The 18807-nt window shown below is 32.2% G+C and overlaps 1 long non-coding RNA gene across 2 annotated transcripts; it reads left to right on the forward strand.

Annotated features, from left to right (window-relative positions):
* The first annotated feature begins 7722 nt into the window (after positions 1-7722).
* LOC127721811 (uncharacterized) lies at positions 7723-18426 on the forward strand. 2 transcript variants are annotated; one of them, XR_007991482.1, is made up of 4 exons: positions 7723-7845; positions 7939-8011; positions 9326-9439; positions 18244-18426. It is a non-coding gene; the product is annotated as an uncharacterized LOC127721811 (long non-coding RNA). The 2 variants fall into 2 exon arrangements; XR_007991481.1 differs by having other exon boundaries at positions 7723-8011.
* The last annotated feature ends 381 nt before the right edge of the window (positions 18427-18807 follow it).

Below are 18807 nucleotides of genomic sequence, written 5' to 3' on the forward strand. Positions count from 1 at the left end.
TTTTAAATCTACAGGCCCAGAGCTCAATTTTAGAATATTTTTAGTTTGATTCTGCTGACCTGTAGAGATGATTTTTACAGGCTCAAGAGCAATTTTACAAGCTTTGGCTGCTGGGCTTGTGGCTAAGTGTGAAGACAGAATATATTGAATGAACTTAATATTTTCATCATACATTTCTCCAGCACTATAGTGAACAGAGTGGCCTCATACTATACCGGGGTACACCAACTCCAGAAGTGGGGGCTAAATTTTAATCAGCTAGTCCTTCCTTCTGTTTGTTAACTTTGTTTAACTTTGTATAGCAAATGTTTTTGTCACACTTTCCTCTTAGACACTTACCAACTAAATGACATCATATTCAGTCAGCAGCTTGATAGTAATGAGAAGAAAGGTGTAAGCAGATCTGTAGGATATGTTCTTCCTGTTTGCCAATATTTTGGATTTTTTAATATGTTAAATGAACTTACCTATAAACAGAAAGACATCAGATTTGGTCTATACCTTGTTAGTGAAGAGTGGCATGTGCGTTTTGGATCTGTCAGACAGCTACTTCTTGGTTTCCAATTCCTTATGTGTGTGGGCATTCTTAGCGAGACAATATGTGAGAGAGAGACTCCTTGTTTTGTAGTAGCAGTTATTAAGGATCATATGGTCCATTATTGTATAGATTTCAGAATCTTATTGATTTAAAACAGGATGGTATATCATTTTAAAGGCAGATTTGGTAACTAAAAACTAGAAAAACTGTGCTGAGCAAACAAATTCATACCTCTGTACCATGTTTGTGTACATTATTATGGCAAACTGCATGTTTAATTTTGACTTAAAAAAAACAAAAAATATGAATAGACAATGCCCATAAGAACTGTTCTATGAAAGATTCATTGAAATAAGGGTTGTAGATTCATTGAAATAAGGGTTGTAGATTCATTGAAAATAAGGGTTGTAGATTCATTGAAATAAGGGTTGCAGATTCATTGAAATAAGGGTTGTAGATTCATTGAAATAAGGGTTGTAGATTCATTGAAATAAGGGTTGTAGATTCATTGAAATAAGGGTTGTAGATTCATTGAAATAAGGGTTGTAGATTTATTGAAATAAGGGTTGTAGATTCATTGAAATAAGGGTTGTAGATTCATTGAAATAAGGGTTGTAGATTCATTGAAATAAGGGTTGCAGATTCATTGAAATAAGGGTTGTAGATACAAGATGTCTACTCTGCTTACAAATATACTCTATTGCATAGTCCATGTTTTGCCTAAAATTCATTTGGATAAAAATGCTTCAAAATGCCATTAAAAACTAAAATTAAATTAAGTTTTGTGTTTAAGGAGTTGTTTCCCTTTGCTAAACATTCTTTAATTGGAATCAAACTTTGTAATTTTATAATTGACTATTTTAAACATAAAATGAATGAAGAAATACTTAATAAAAGAAGTGGAAGATACCAAGGGGACATTCAAAACTCACAATAGGATAGGTTAGTCATGTACATCTTACCTTACCCAGTAAAATGTAAAAATCTAAATTAGTTTAAAAATAAAATGTGGTATGATTGCCAATGAGACAACTCTCTTACAGAGACCATTCATTATACCTTTAATGAAAAAAACCAAGACAATTATATGATAAGTTATCACCAGTTTTATAATTTTGTAAAAAAAAATGTGAGATGGGAGACAACTCTATTTGTATTTAGCAAATTTATGCTTTGGTGAATGATAACTTAAAAAATATTTTAGATATAAACTAGGCTTACATTAATCTATTGTCAATTCACGATTAAACTGTTCAGTAACAGGTATTTCACACCTCTGAAATGGACCAACAGATTATGTAATTGTTAGATACTGGTAACATGTATTTTTTAATACAAAATTTCAAACATGATTTGGATAATCTTCACTTTAGGAATGGACACAACAATTGGTATTTAACAATTATTTCTTTAGAATAGTGCTGTATCATCGTTGGCATGCTTTTAATAAAAATCATCAAGAATTTAGAAAAAAATCTTTATTATAAGTTATGTGGTATTGTTCACCAAATGCATAAATTGGCTCATTAGGCAAATAGAGTTGTCTCCCATGTCACAATTTTGTATTCGAAAGATGTAAAATGGGAGATAACCTATTATACAAATCGTCTTAGGTTTTTTCCTTTGTGGTATGTAAAAACCCGAATTCTGAAATTTGGCGGGGTTTTTATGGAAGAAGAAAAAGAGGAAAACGAAGTTAGTTTACTACTTTATAATATATGCATATCAAATCTATAATAATATACTTAAGATTCCTTAAACTTCCTTTATACAGTTATAGGACGTGTCGCTGGATTATGTTACATTTTCCAGCTTGAAAATATGTGAATAGGTGGGGGAAACTATAAGGAAATATATAAATTTATTATAAGGTCAATAATTTGAATAAAGTTCCCAAATATTTATATTCATTTGTTAATTCTTCTTCGTCTGTCATCTTTCTTTATGTTCCCGGCTGTGTTTTTATCCACAAATTTTCACTCTTGACACTTTTGTATTCTTCTTTTCCAACACAAAACACAAAACCCAACCATATTGCCATTATTGGAGAAAAGGTTATATTTTGACCGCAATATATGAAAGTCGTGAAAAGGTATACATTTTTAAGATCAAAATTATATGAAAAGAGGGGTAACAGAACCCCAGTGAAACCCTTATCAATTAAGTATTGAAGCCCCTGAGACCTGCCCTGTTGATTTAATATGTGGTGCCTCAAAAGTAATGATTACAGGCAGAGAAAATCAGTTTAACTGGTAAATAATGTTATGTTACAGTAGGTTTTTTGAACTGCTTATAGACCACAGGTTCTTGACACACACATTTGGGTACAGATGTCCAGCTGTGGTTTAACCACCCCCAATTCATAATATTTCATAAGAAAATCACAACCCACTTATACATATTTTCCAGCTAGCATGACATCTTTAGATGTTAACCACATGGGATCATTCATATTATTAGGTAAATAGATCAGTTTTTACAGACATCTTAACAGAAGATGAATGTTTATGACCCATTGACATATACATTTCTACCTACTGTTATATTGATATTATAATTTACCTCTGTTAAATTGCACCCATTGATATATATTTGACATTCCAAAAAAAGTTACCCATATACCAGTGGCAAATGAAGAAGATATAAAAGTGGCCAAAATGTCAACAATGAACTTGGTGGTTCAACAATATTGCATGGCTAGAAAAATAAATGTGTCTTTGCGATGGATTTATAAAAGCAGTCAAATTTTAAAATGATTTTAATAAAACAGTTTTTAAAGTATTAAATCAATGGTACATTCTCAAGAGAACCAATTTTTGTCTTGCCTGTGATGAAAGTCACGGAAAGCAAGACATAGGGATTGCTGTTCCGTCACCGTTGACTGATTCATAGACCGCGTCATCAATTGTTAAGTTTTCTGCTTAAGTTAGTTTGATAGGAACTACTTGTGATAGATCATTGATATTTAATATAAAGTTGCATTACTATCAGTACATATCAGTTTGACGACTATTTTGAGACCCTGTGCCCTACATTGTAGGTCATGGTCCAGTGACTTTGAATCAATAAGCAATCTTGCTGTCCATCAGATTGTCTTTTTCTGAATTTAATGCCAACAGGCGAGACATATCTCCGTGTCAACAGTTTATTCTCATTTAGTGACATACATGTAGTTAGGCCATTTAAAAATATGTTGAACATAGACGAACATGTGAAGTTACTAAATAAATGTATGCACCCTTGGATATTATACATGGATGAGACTGGAAATAATATTACAAAATTATAATAAAACATTTTGTGATGTGCAATACATAAAAAAAAATTAATATCTCTCCAATGAAAACACTGGGAATAAAACAATTCCCCCGACCTCTGTGCTTAACCTGGGATCGATCCTCAGATGCTGCTCTCATTTATTTTTACCCACAGAATAATTAAACCCTTTCTTAACATGCATAAATAAAATAGCCCTGAACGTTGAGAAGAGAAAACTGATATGAACACCAGGGTTAAATTTATTTTTATTTCGTGTATATATTGTCTCATCTTCGCTAGCCAAGGGTTACAATCCACTTCCCTCCTCTCCACCCTTGGCGGATTGAGATAGAATTTCGGTGACACAAGGTAATGATTTTCATTGGTTGCAGTCAAAACTCACTGCATCCAATCAGAAAGCGCCTATATCATGATCACGTGTAAATGTAGAAAGTGTATGTAAACAATTGCCACGTGCTTATTGTGCAACAAGTCTTTACATCCCTAAACATACGACTATATTTAATGACAATTTGAATGTTTTTAATCAACTAATAGAAGTTCCTGTGTATGTTTCTTGCACAAATGCATTAATGTCAACATATATTTTCGTTTCCTGCTTTACCAACAGAGCTCCAGATAAGCTGCGTATTTGCGTGATCACGCAATAAAAATAGTTAAAAACCCAATGCAATTGCCCATTGCAGAGTTCAATAACCCAATTAATTCAAAGGAAAACCCAATTATATGCCAAAAACATGGGTTCTTAACGCTTTTATTCGCTATAGTTTGCGTTATTTACCCTTACTTGATTACAGTCGTCGCGTAAATCTATTTTTATAATATTTATAATTGGAAATGTCCTTTCGTTCTAAAAATAGAACCCTGCATCAAGTAGCTGTAATGGGTCCCTGTTGGAATTTTCCGTTGCTCAAAAGGTAGTACACGTGTTTATGAAAACATTTCGATCTTCTCGGCGTTTATCCAATTAGCGTGTTACATGCTGTCATATTTTTTCGAATTGCTCGGGATTTATCATAACATACAATGAATTAAAACGAAAGTAAATGTCCGGTGAAAATATTGAATAGAAGCATGTTTTCGGCTTCTTTTTGATAGCTGAGGGAAAGTTATGATGATAACAAGACTCAGCTAGTGATTTTAGGAAGCGGCCATTGAACGCACGGGCGTGTTTGCGTACCATAACGAGAACATTGCTAGAGCGATAAACACGGGGTTCCGTCAAAAACGAAATCAGTTGGAAAAAGTGAAAGGCCAAATCAATTATGACATGATATTAGTTTGAAAGCATCGGAAACCAAAAGTTCTGATAAGGGACAATTTAACCCAGATTTATGTAAATTGAATTAAACGAAAACAGTTTATATATTATTTATCTCATTTTAGTTGATGAGTGAATACACATATCCGTTTTTTACGTCAATGCAGCTTGACACTTTCTTTGTTTTAGTCTAATTGTTCTAGATGCTTAAGATAGTTGTCTTATTTGCAAGTGCAGTATAACATTGTCATTTATTTACTTGATGTTGCAGAATTATTTGTAAATTTAAGTTGAATGTGGTCTCCGTCATTATTAACCACCCTATAAACATCAAGGTTTTGGGGTATATCTTAAATCTGGAAACTACTTTTTATTTTTATTAAAAAGTAGATCTGGCAAATAGGTGAAAGGACTGGCAAAACTTTCTTACAGCACCTAAATTTCACATATATTACAAAAAAATCTAAACACTTAGCCACACCTACCCCAACTATAATTAAACTGTAGGGTGATCATATGGGATCTAGAAAGGCAATTAGTTCCTGTCCAACTAGTGACACCAGCTGCAGTTTACATAAGTTTTGAGAAAATACAAAACTGACAGAACGTTTAAAACGGGACACAAATTAAATGTACAATTGCTCGTCAGTGGATAAACCAAATAAAACAGCTAGCACATATTCTACAAAGAAAGAAACACATTTAAGATGGAAACACATCTGGGGTTGATATAATGTGATTATAACATGCCTAAATATTCAATATTGTGTTGATGAAAAAACCCAATACATTAAGGAGCTTGGTGGTGAAAAACCCAATTTGATATTTGCTTGAGGGGTGAATTGGAATTGATAATGCAATTAAAATACTTTATCACCCAATTACATAAAAAAATGGTGGGTAAAAACCCCAATTTGTGAATTCTTATCTGGAGCTCTGACCAAGTGTGTAGAATCTAGACGCTACCGTGTTTTTACCTCCAAATTGAAGAATTCAAGTGCTACCATTTGTCAAGAATAATGTATTAGGAATGGGCGTGACTTTAATCTACCGATAGATGGCGCAACATTGTTATCACAAATGTTGGCTTAATCTGCCAAGGGTGGAGAGGAGGGAAGTGGATCGTAACCCTTGGCTAGCAAAGATGATATTGTCTTATCTTCTTTTTATTGTTCAAAGTTTTAAAAATCATTGATATTAAGGAGATCTCATATTTTATATGTCTTGGGATAGTTTTCCTTAAAAAGATACGGCTTCAACAATAAAATCATACTCTGATTGGCCAATATTTTTAAGATGTCAATAGTACGAAATTTGAAAATACTTATAAGTTTGTCGATATTGTCGGGGCTGGTTGATATGACTATTTAGATTTTTGTTACTTATTTCAGTATTTTTCACCTTTTTTCAGTCTTGCCTTGACAGAGTAAAAAAGTGAGACTTAGGTATGCTGTTTTTGTCAGCGACGGCATCAACAATGTTTGAGTTGTGATTAGGTCAGTTTATGGGGAACCATTTATAGTGGTAGGTCAATGATATTTGGTATGCAGTTGTATTAGCATTTGCACATCTCATTTCCATGAAGACTATTTGGACTCCCCCCAACCCCCAACCCCCACCCCCACCCCCACCCCACCTGTATGTTATTAGGTCTCTGGTGGAAAGTTGTCAGTAGTATTCATACTACATATTTTATTTTTATATTGGCTTTAACATCAAAAACTTTTCTTGTTTAAAATTCTATTCAATTTTAAATCTTTTCACCAGACTACATCAATTGAAAATAACTCTTTATACTGCCTTAAACCAAAAATGTAACCTTACTTATATCCAGGTAGAAATAAGTATTGTAAATATATGCCAAGTGAGCAATCATGATTATTTAAGGATGTAGTTAGGTGAGGTTTAGGAATTTTGGTCAGATGTTCAGTCTCCTTGGGTTTTTCCTATGAAAGATGATATAGGGTAAACTATTTTGCTCCATAACACCATCTTTTCTTTTCATATAAGACTTCAATAGCTCATAAACAGTCATTTACTAAAATTTAAGCAGATTCTGGATTTCTTTTCTTACGATTTGAGACTAAAATAATGCCAATCTAAATAAAAGGTATAAGTCAGAGCATAGGCAGATCCAAGGGGGGGGGGGGGGGGGGGGGGCCCTGGGTGGCCCGGGCCCCCCCTTTTGTGGGAAAAATTTGGTTGATTATATAGGGAATCACTGAAGCATGACTGGAGCCCCCCCCCCCCCCCCCTTTAGGTTAGTCAGCGGGCCCCCCCCCCCCCCTTATGAAAAGTTCTGGATCCACCACTGCAGAGTCAGACTTTTCCCACCATTTTTTAAAAATCAAATATCTCAAAAAGGAGTTCCATAACTTCTCAATATTTTTAGCTTATTGTGTTCCTTAACTAATGCTCTTCTAATATAAAGTATCAATTTTAAATTCCAGATATTTTTAATTTCACCTGACTACATCCTTAAGCCTCTAGTTAAATAGCCTTTTGTGATTGTTCATCAAATATTACATTAACTATATAAAATGATCAGTGTCTTGTTAAGCGTCCCCAAATATCTCATTTTAATACTAATGGACCAAATTCACTGAACCATTAAGTATTGAGACAGTTATCTACCCACTTCTGATTCATTTCTACTGATAACAAAGGGAAGTGCAAAAGGCTTATAATGATTTTAATGATCAGTATTTTAAGTGAAAATCTTTTGACATGAATTTCACAGTTTAATTTGTAATATAAAGGATTAAAGGTAAACAGATGATGTGATTTATGACACATTTATATCCACGAGGTCTATCAAATGTAAACCTGAATATTAATACATGTTCAAATTTCTTTTTAGATCAAAGGTTTATGTGCCTTAACGGTAAAATTAGGACAGAAAAAGATACTCAATTTCTCTGCAAGATTTTAAGGTAAGTTATATAACAGTACACTTTTGTGTATTACAGTGACTGGGATACTGGAGACAAATTTTCAATCACAGTATTTTTTTATTTTTTTTATCGTCTATTTTTGCCAATTCATCATGTAATATATGCCTTTTATCAATGTATGGTATAGTATCCACTTCTGTTTACTGATAAAGAGAGGCGGAAGATACCAAAAGAGAGGCGGAAGATACCAAAATGGACATCGCCATGGCAAAAAAAATAGACCAAAAGACAAACAACAATATACAAAACACAATATAGAAAACTAAAGACTGAGCAACATGAACCCCACCAAAAACCTGTGATAGGCTTTACAATCCAAATCAGTAAACTGCATGTACATTGATGATAAATATATTAATCTTGGTGTGTTATTTGGCTCAAAATAGATGATTAAACAGTAAACCAGCCCCTATGTATGACCTTTGGTTTTTGGTTTCCTATCAGGGTTTTCCATATTGTTTGCTAACCTGTTGGTGGTTATGGCTGCATGAGACTAAAAATATCAATGAAATTGTAATATTTTCCACGCATATATAAATTTGTCAAATTTTGATTATTAAGAAAAATACTAAAATATATGAAATTATTTTGTTAATAAAAAATGTATTCATGTAGACTAGCTGACAAATGCTTACATTTTTTCAATTAATTCTGGCAATAATCATGTGTTTATAGTTTTTACTGTAACATAAAGTTTTATAGAATCTCAATGTGATTGGATTTTATTTTTAAAACATCCTAACATTCATAAGGACCAAGGTCAAGTTAATTCTTATATGATTGGATGAAGCTGATCTTTGAAAGGGAAACCAAGGAAATATCCTTAAACTTCATTAAACTTTACAAAAATAATAAGACCAAAATGTATGTCCTGGTTCTTTTATCTCTGGTGGATAGTTGCAACCTTACCATATGAACTTATTTATTTATGTTTTCCAGCAAACCTAAAGTGAGGATTTTACTTACATTTTTGTTTATCTTAAATCACTTGATAAACTCTTAAGCTAGTTAAAAAAATGTGTCAATTGGACAAGTAGAATTATGCATAGTCATTTCCCAATTTTGGACAATAGACTATTTATTTATTTACTATACACACACTTTTATGTACGGAAGTCTGTTTATTATTTATAATTTATTTGTGGAGGTGTATGCATGTTATTTTAATCATTAAAACACCACATGTCACAGATAGTTATTCGTGATGTAATAGTTACAAGTTTTAAGGTGACAAATTACATCTGTGTATTGCACAAAATAAAAAAAAATCTTTCTTGTGTGTTCATTTTACAGAAATCTTGTCAAGAAGTTTTGATTGATGGATTTAAACTGAAAAATAGTTGTGCATTGTGGTTGACGTTTTCCATTGTGCAGGAAGAACAGTAAAGGAAATTTTGAATTTTTCAGGTAATATTTAAAGTTTTTAGGTACATGTATTTTTGTGTTATTTATTAGATATATAGGATGCACAATAAATGAGATGACTGGTATTAATTTGAAAGAATTTACAGTTTTGATATTTGAAATTTTATGATATTATTATTACCTAACAAGCAGTTCTATCTTTTATGGCGGGTGACAAGTTGAAAAGTATAATAATAAGTTAAGTATTTGAAATTTTATATATGTATAATATTACCTACTAACAAACCTTTTTTGATCTTTTAATTAAATTGCTCAGCCTTTCAATAAAATGATGATCTGTGAGAGACAAAACTTTTAAAATATTGACATTAAACTTTTAAATCCAAAAATAAAATGTTTTTTTTTTATAACAAACTGGAGAAAGAGTGGTTCTAGATAGTAAAAAGTCTTTATTTTCCATGATCAATTATTATAAGTGTAATGAGGTAACACCTTATAGGAGAAACAATACATGTATTTAGTATATACAACAACAAAAAAAAGGGGGGGGGGGGGGATAGTTGTTGTCATTCACTAAGCGCATGTGGACAGTACAACTGACCACACCAACCACCAAGGCCATAGAAAAGAATATGTTTGTTTGCCCTAACCCTACCTACCCACAAAATAACTGCCTACTCAAAATCTTTTATTGTCCTGATGTGAAAAAGTTTTTTTTAATCGGATAGGCATGAAGACTAAAAAACATCTGACACTTCAATTTCTCCTTTGACGAAAAAAAAAGAAACTGCCTACATACCTACCCACGATCTCTACCTTTGTGAAGGGTTTGGGCAAACCAAAATATATTTTTAAGTGTGGCCCAACAACAAACTAATTTGAGAAATTAGATAAAGACAAAAAACAACAAGTATGTTGTAAGCTCATATTCCTACTTAAGAAAACTAAAAAAGTTAATAGCTTTCATGATGAGTTGTCATTAAATCTAATTGACATGCAGGGGTTAAAATTTTTTGTTACAGCTCACTAGCCCAGGACTTATTGGTAGCAGGATTTTACTAGCCCTGTTGAAAGAGTTGCTAGCCCATCAAAACTGACCTGCTAGCCCGAGTATACCTTACAAATTCAGAGTGGGTGTCCCTTGTTTTGAATGCGGCATTATACACAGTATTTGATAAAATAAATCAAATAAATTTATTAATTATAACAAGGATCTCTAGACATCTTTTTGGATATCCCTTGTACTATGGGTTGTTAAATATTTTCGGGCACAGAAAACATGTTCATTGATCTTGTCATGTTAAACCAGTGGTTCAATTCGTATATTTGTTGTTCCCACTTACAAAGTAGACGTTATTAGCGTGATCAGGAAAATAACGGCAATATTCACAAAACATCATCTCTTGTTTATCATCAGTAACAGTCGACCTTGCCCATGGGGAATCTTTCTGTCCATGACACTATAAATGTTTTTTTCCGCTTTTCCTGGTCGTATTTGGCATTTTTTGGGATAAATTTTCAGCCTCATTACCCCCTTCATCTACCGTTTTTCGTTTTGAAACTGACAAAGTTCCTGTGGTGGCCGTACTAAAATGTTTAGAAATAATTTGTGCATGGTTTCAAGCTCAAATTAACAGCTGTCCGACAAGACAGGTCAATATCGATCATTACATCATACACCCAAGTACCATTAATTGAAAATCTCGGCATAAGCAATGTACAATACCCCCTGTACTGAGAAATTGATATTGAAAGTACGTGAATTGCGATCAATACATGATACCGGTCCACCCAGAGTTAGTTGTTCTATTTTTAAAACATGTACAAAATCGGTTCAAATTCTTGGAATCCGGGATGACGTAATTGAATCTGATTGTCTAAGATAGAATAGTGATGAGGGGATTTTCCACTTACTATTTTGGAAATGCCAAGATTTTTTTGTTACTAGTCCGCCGGGCATATTCGGTTACAAGTTTTAATTGCACGAGGTGTAAAAGTCTAGTCCCTGGAGTCGGGCTAGTGGATTTTTTAACCCCTGACATGGCAGTAAGTTCATGTATTATGGCAGGTATAAACCCCTTACTTTTTGTATTAATAAAACAGTTTATAATCAAATTGAAGCAGACTGTGACATTAACTTTGTTTAATGTCAGTGCATTTCAATGTTTTATTACTGATCTGTAAACATAATGTATGTTCAGGATCTCAAACATAATCATAAATAAATACAAAATAATAAACAAATAAGAAGTAATGAAAAGAAATAAGATTACAGTCAAACTCACAATAAAGGTCACATGGATGAAGTGAAAACCTGTCTTGTTAACATCTTTTTGTCCAACTGTAGTAAAACCTATGCATTTCGAACCTTAATTTAAAGGTCATCCAGTTTCCTCTAGTCCTGAGGGTGACCTTTACATACAGGTTTGACTGTACTTGATTGGGCATAGCTTATGATCAAGTACATGTACATTTTTGGATAGACCGCGGCTTCAAATCTCTTTCTTGCTGATTTCCTCTATATCCACAAATAATCATTTTTACAAACTGATACGTTTACTGAAAAATACAATTGGTCTCTGGTGGAGACTTGTCTCGTTGGCAATCATACCACATCTTCTTATTTTATTAAATAGTTAGTGACTGATTGTCCTTGGACAGTCATTGCCCTTGGATAGCACTTAGGAGTTAGAGCAAAGACTTGGTTGGCTCAAATTCAGAATAACATATCCTGGTAGGATGTTTTCCTGTGGACTGTTACCTTGTGAACTAGCACAATGAAAATCCAGCTCAGCATATGTCGGCCTAGTACAAAGCTTGTTTATATTCATATCATATTATCATGTTTTCGTACTGAATATGCATTTAATTTGCCACTGGACGTTAAACATCCATTTATCCATCCATTGCCCTGGAACTTATATAATAACATTTTATTCTGTTCCTATGCAGGTGTCAATAGAATGACAAACACTGACTTATAGTAGTAAAATTGATAAAGGGGTTGTCAAGGAAAAATGATAAGAATGGACATGTATCAAAAATGTCACAATATTTATGATGTAAACAATTTTGTAATTCAGTTAAAAATGACAATTGGGACTTTCCTTTCACAATCCTCAGATACGAAATATATATTTTGTAACAAACACATTGAGTGTCAAAAAGTAATAAAAGTTAATTAATTAGACACTAATAGTAATGTACATAACATGTCACAATAAATGTAAAATGTCATTATATGATAAAAGCAACTTAATTATACATTGTAATGATAGTGCTGATATCTCACTGGGAAGTGATGGTGCTTTGTAATCATTGTTTGTTTGGTATTTAGTGATATTGTCAATGATATCATTGCTCCTATTGATTGGCTCCTGGGAATGGATTAATTGAACAATAAATTTGTTCGGATTGGGTTGTCATTATTAATTACAATTGAAGCTGGGATGGATATTGTCAAATGATGTGGAATGATTGAAAGCAGACAAGTCATAATGATTAGAAAAAAATATGACTTAAAAGGCATGACTTTTAGCTGTGCTTTTGGTTACTTAGCAAACTTATATATGGCCAAATGGAGAAATAATCATTATTATGGTATGAACATTTTGTGAAACTCCAGACCCAAAAGTAACTGGCAACTGGCACAGAAATTTTATTGTTTTACAATATGAAAAAAGCTAGTTCATTTGTTGTAAGGCTTGGCTCACAAACATGTTTTAAACCATCCCACAGAAATTTGATTGCTATATATATTGGATAGTTGGTCTCTCAATTTTTCTACATTTGTTAGAAGAATGGAAAATTTTTGATATTAATCCTGAATTCAAAGTTTTGACCAACAACAACTGTTTTGAAGTTGATACAGTAAAATGTTTTGGTGGCAAGAAATAAAGCACAATATATGATGGCTTTGATGTGATGAATTTGATGGCAAATTTAAACTTTGCATATATAACGATAGTTGCATACTCATATCTAGATTTATAAAAAGGGAGAGATGGTCAACTCCTAGACCTAGAGATTTTTTTTTATATAAAAACAAATCATAATTAAAAAAGGGGGTCTAACCTTTCATCCCTCCCTTTAATATTCCAATATCATGTTTTTTGTTTTTTTTTTTTATTTACAGAAAAAACAAGGTGTATAAAAATAAGAAGATGTGGTATGATTGCCAATGAGACAACTCTCCACCAGAGACCAAATGACATAGAAGTTCACAATTATAGATCAATGTGCAGCCTTCAACAATGAGCAAAACCCATACCGCATAGTTGCAAATGAGACAATTCTCCAGGTGTGTTTTCTAATTTTCTTGTAACTGGTTAATTCTGCTGATATTGTATCAAGAGCTATGACCTATTGGTTATGAAGTCAATATGACAAGTCAGAGGTAAAAAGACTAGATACATTGTAAGAGAGTTCATGTGATATTACGTGTTTTCATCTGCATTCTTCCTGAGCATTTTGGTTTCAACATCTGTATTTTTATAGAAAACTAAGTTCTTGTTTAAATAAGTCATCGAAAAAACTGACAATGCCTGAAAAAAATCGTTCAAAAGACATGAAGCCAGGGGTAAATTCAATTGCTCCGGAGGGTAAACAGTTCCTGTTATCTATGAGTTATCTAGTGTATAAAGGACAATCAATCATTATTGAGTCTAGAATAGGATTTTTGATTACTTGATTTACCAGTACTGTGATCATTGCTTATTTTTTATTTGACTATCTTTTTTGCAAATTAGGTGATAATTTGATGACTATAAACGCAATTTTTTGTTTATAACAATCTATGGGACTGACTTTTGATCTTTTATGTGGATGATATGAATTTTTAATCTCGGGACAGTTAATTTTTTGTCACCTTTATTAAAAAACAAACGATCATGTTCAAATTCCATGCAAGAGATGAGAAAATGTGTTGTCAGCTCACTGTTGAATTGTATTTTTTCACCCTAATTTTCAATGGAATCAAACAATTTTTTTTCCCACCTTACTAAACAAACTATTAAGCGTGGTTGTCACTATCAAAGTTAACTTAGTCAAAGTTTTCTTTGACCAAGTAAATTTGTTCCAAGTTATCAGTTGTCACTATCAAAGTTTTTCATATAACACTTAGTCAAAGAAAAAGATGCATTGTGATTGGATAATTCCCAAGTCCATTCTATTTTTCTTGAAACTAGGATAGACTTAGGAATTTTGAGATTCTATTCCATCCAAGTCAGTCAGAGTATTTGATCAAAGCTTTCATTGATGGTTGTCAATATAAAAAAATCCATCAAAAACTTTGATAGTGGGAACAGGTCTTTATGTTCCTATTATTTATTTCTTAAAAAAAAAAAATACAATTTAACAACTTACATTGAAAAACATTTTATTTACTATAAAGATTGCAAACAAATTTATTCCATTGTCAAAAACTAAAATGATATTTATGATTAATTACTTGAACAGCCCTAAGAACAAGTATCAGTGTGCCTGCCGTATCTTTAATCAACTCTGACAGTAGCAAGGTCATGGTCAATCTGAACCAACTGCCTCCTCAAGTAACCATCTGTTATCTAAGTCAATCGGATGTTTATAACAGCAATGTGTAGCTTTATCACAACAAAGCTTGTGTGTGAATGAGGATAACATCTGTTTGTATCTCATCAATGTTTACTCACCCAGATGCTTCATTCATCTTTATGACCTTTGACATTGATGATTGGGGAATTTGTTGGAGAAGCCACAAGAATTTTTATTAGGATTTAATTTTTTGCTTATGAAGTTGGAATGTTATAGATGATACTTTTTCTTGTCAGGTTTGTTAAGTTTTTTCTTCAGATAATTAAGCATTTAAAAAAAAAAAAAAAAAAATGTTTAATGCATTTAATTATAATGGAAATTAAGCTTTAAAATGATGTTGTATACTGAATGTTTTGGTAAGATGATTTGTGGATGAAGGAATGATGCCTTCAAAAGAAACCATTTTGCTTTCATATCTTTTATACCCTGTTCCAAAGGAAGGGGAGTATGCTAGTCAAACCTTTTCTGTCTGCACAGTCCTTCAATTCATCCGTCCCATGATATTTTGGGTACTATATTTTCAGGAACTACAAATCAAAGTTTCTGAAATTTGGTAGCAAGCTTCATGTGAGCATGCTATACCCAGCTGCGTATTTACATTCATTGCTTATCAGCTTATGATTACCAAATACTTAAAGCAGAGATATTATTAGTGAGCAATAGCTTACATTTCATCTACCGTATAGTATATAATAGTATATACCGGTAATACATAATTTGCTTTGAAATTTTTAATCTATTCTGAATTACTTTTATAAGAAAAAGGATAATTAGCTGGATATTGTACAATATACAAATCAAATAAATTAAAACATTGTTACAGTTGAAAGATATGTTTAAAATCAACCTCTCCCTATATCATGTATATCAAAAGAAAGCTATTTTATTGTTGTTCTTCATCTTGGGATTTGCTGACTGAAGCAATAGTTTTAAGATGTCACACATTACAGAATCCTAGCTTTTTACTGTAGTTTGTTATGTTGATTGATATATATGCTGCAATTTTTACATTTGCAAGACTTGTCAATTAATTACATAAATATTCACCATTTGAGGTCTTCCTATAAAAACTATCATTCATTGACCTTTTTCACTAACAACTGAATAATGGTAAACAAATATTATGACAGCCACAGGTCATACAAAAATATATATGAAGGCTTTGCAGTTGAAATTAGAGGTGAGATGTACTTTAAGATAAGTTAAGCATTTCAAAAAATCAAATAAGTTATGCAATTGCAAAAAATCAGAATGTACCTAATGGAATATTATGTTTTTGCACATGACTTACATTTCAGTTTTAAACATCACCAGATATTATGAAACAATGTGTTGAAAATTATGCAATATGAAAACAAATACTCGATCAGTTTCTAATTGTGACATATGTACTAATGATTAGCCAGTGCATGTAGCTGTTCTGCCAAGAAATTGTTATCTAATCCCTGCAATGGATCCTTGCCCCAGACTCAAGCTTGGCTTAGATAAAATTTACTTGCCATATATTTATAAAATGAGAAAAAAAAACATTGAGATGATGTTGCTGTGATTTAAAGATAACAAATGATGTAAGTCTTTTGGTTATTTTTTGTTGTTAGATTGCTGTCTCATTGAGGTATACACCACATCTCTGTTCATTTATGTCTTAGTTAACAACAGAAAAACTTGTACAAGAAAGTATGCTGGGTAGTATTCAGAGTTTATCATGTTTATGACCTAAAGGCATATTCACATATAATCTGAATTACGTATATGATAATAATAAATAAATATAAGTGTCAGCTGACAGTAACGTGATTTGTGTACATTATTAAGTAAATAAATTCAAATATTATCTCATAAGACTATGTTTACCTGGAAAGCTGTTAATTAATTACCATTTTACTTGTAATTATTTATATTAAACACCCTGGAGTCATGACATAAAAGATTTGTTTGTGATTTGTTTGTGATAGATGTGTTAATTTCATAGGAGGGAAAGCTTAATGTTTTTATTTGGCCTAATAAATCTGATTACAACCTTTTCATTTCCTTGACTTACAAAATAATAATTCTGCTGGCATCTTTTTAGAATAATTTACATGAAAGATTTTATGAATGTTTTTTTTTTTTAAAGTCTTTCTTTTTTACACCTCAACTTTTCAAATGTTATAAGCTTTTTCAGGTAATATTGTTGAACACCCTATTGCAGGCTTTGGAACCTAAAAGATTCAGTAGGTAACACAGATCAAATTGTCAGAATTAGCTGTGAACTGTACATGTTTGTAAAATCCATTGTATTACAATGGCAATCAAAACAGCAGACAAATATCGGATGTACACGACTAAACAAAAACAACCTTTTGATGGCAATCAAAAACACAGGTCTTATTTTATCTGCCATAGTGATAGAATGTCCAATAGTCCCTCACTGTGATTTTCTAACTCATTTTCAAAAACAATTTTCATTTGTCTCGTTTTATTTTATTTGATTTTCTAATTTCGTCTGTAAAGGAAAAGATGGAATCTTTCAGTATTGGTCTAAAAAGAGGGACGAAAGATACAAGAGGGACAGTCAAACTCATAGATCGAAAACAAACTGACAACGCCATGGCCAAAAATAAAAAGACAAACAGACAAATAATAGTACAGATGACACAACATAGAAAACTAAAGACTAAGCAACACGAATCCAACCAAAAACTGGGGGTGATCTCAGGTGCTCTGGAAGGGTAAGCAGATCCTGCTCCACATGTGGCACCCGTCGTGTTGCTTATGTTATTACAAATCCGGTAAATAGTAAAAGAAATTATTGTTAGTATTTAGTTACACCTTTATATAAGTCATGTTAGTGTTGATGCCAAATGATAGATTTCAATAATTAGGAAAGGGGTACAATTTTGGCCTTATTTTATAGTGTAAAGCATGATAATGCAAGATTTCAAATTATATTTATTAATGTTAAAAAAGAAAATATCAGAATTCTTATCAAATATAACAGTAATATTGAAACCAAACTGCAACATAAGATCTACTTCAACTGAATCATTGATGATTTCATTGAAAAACATGCCTGTACCAGCACAGTACTGATAAACAATACAAGGAAAACTGCCAAAAGTACTCCCTTTGATAAATTTCCTCACCTTTTAACAAAAATATAGATAATTTTCTTTGACCAAGCTCCAAAATGCTTTCACATTATTGTAAACAAATTGGTTATCTATATATAAACAGATAGAGTTATCAGGCACACGTCTGACAACAGGGTAATAATATCCATTCTATCATTTCAGCCTGGGTAAGAATTGATGGAGTGAGACTTATTATCTGCCACAGAAAAATTCCTCAATCAGAAGGTCAGTGATTTATCATTTTTATAATCCTCTATGAAGGTCTGGATGGGGTTTACAGATTAAAGAATAATGGGACAATACTACAGAGAAAAGGCCCCCCCTCAAAAAAAAAAAAAAAAAGAATCGAGAAAAATAGGCCAAAACAAATGGAGAATAATGGGGTGCAAAAATACTGTAAATTCAGAAATTATTGTGAGGTTTTTATTAGTGCGAATATTTCGACTGGGCAAGTATCGCAATACTAAGAACTCGCATTCTGACATCTGATGCATTATATCTGTATGCAGCTTTTCTTGAAATAGCAATAATTGATATCACATTTATGTCCATTCTTCAAAAATTGCTATAATAAATTTATGCATGCAATAGTTTCTGAATTTACAGCATAAAGAATAGATAAATGAAGAACCTCCCATCCAGACCCTTGTCTATTAATCTGAGGATGAAGATATGACTATTATTATGCTTGATAAGAAAAATATTGCTGTGATGTTTAGGTATTGA

Source organism: Mytilus californianus, unplaced genomic scaffold, assembly GCF_021869535.1.
Source record: "Mytilus californianus isolate M0D057914Y unplaced genomic scaffold, xbMytCali1.0.p SCAF_12, whole genome shotgun sequence".
Taxonomy (NCBI): domain Eukaryota; kingdom Metazoa; phylum Mollusca; class Bivalvia; order Mytilida; family Mytilidae; genus Mytilus; species Mytilus californianus.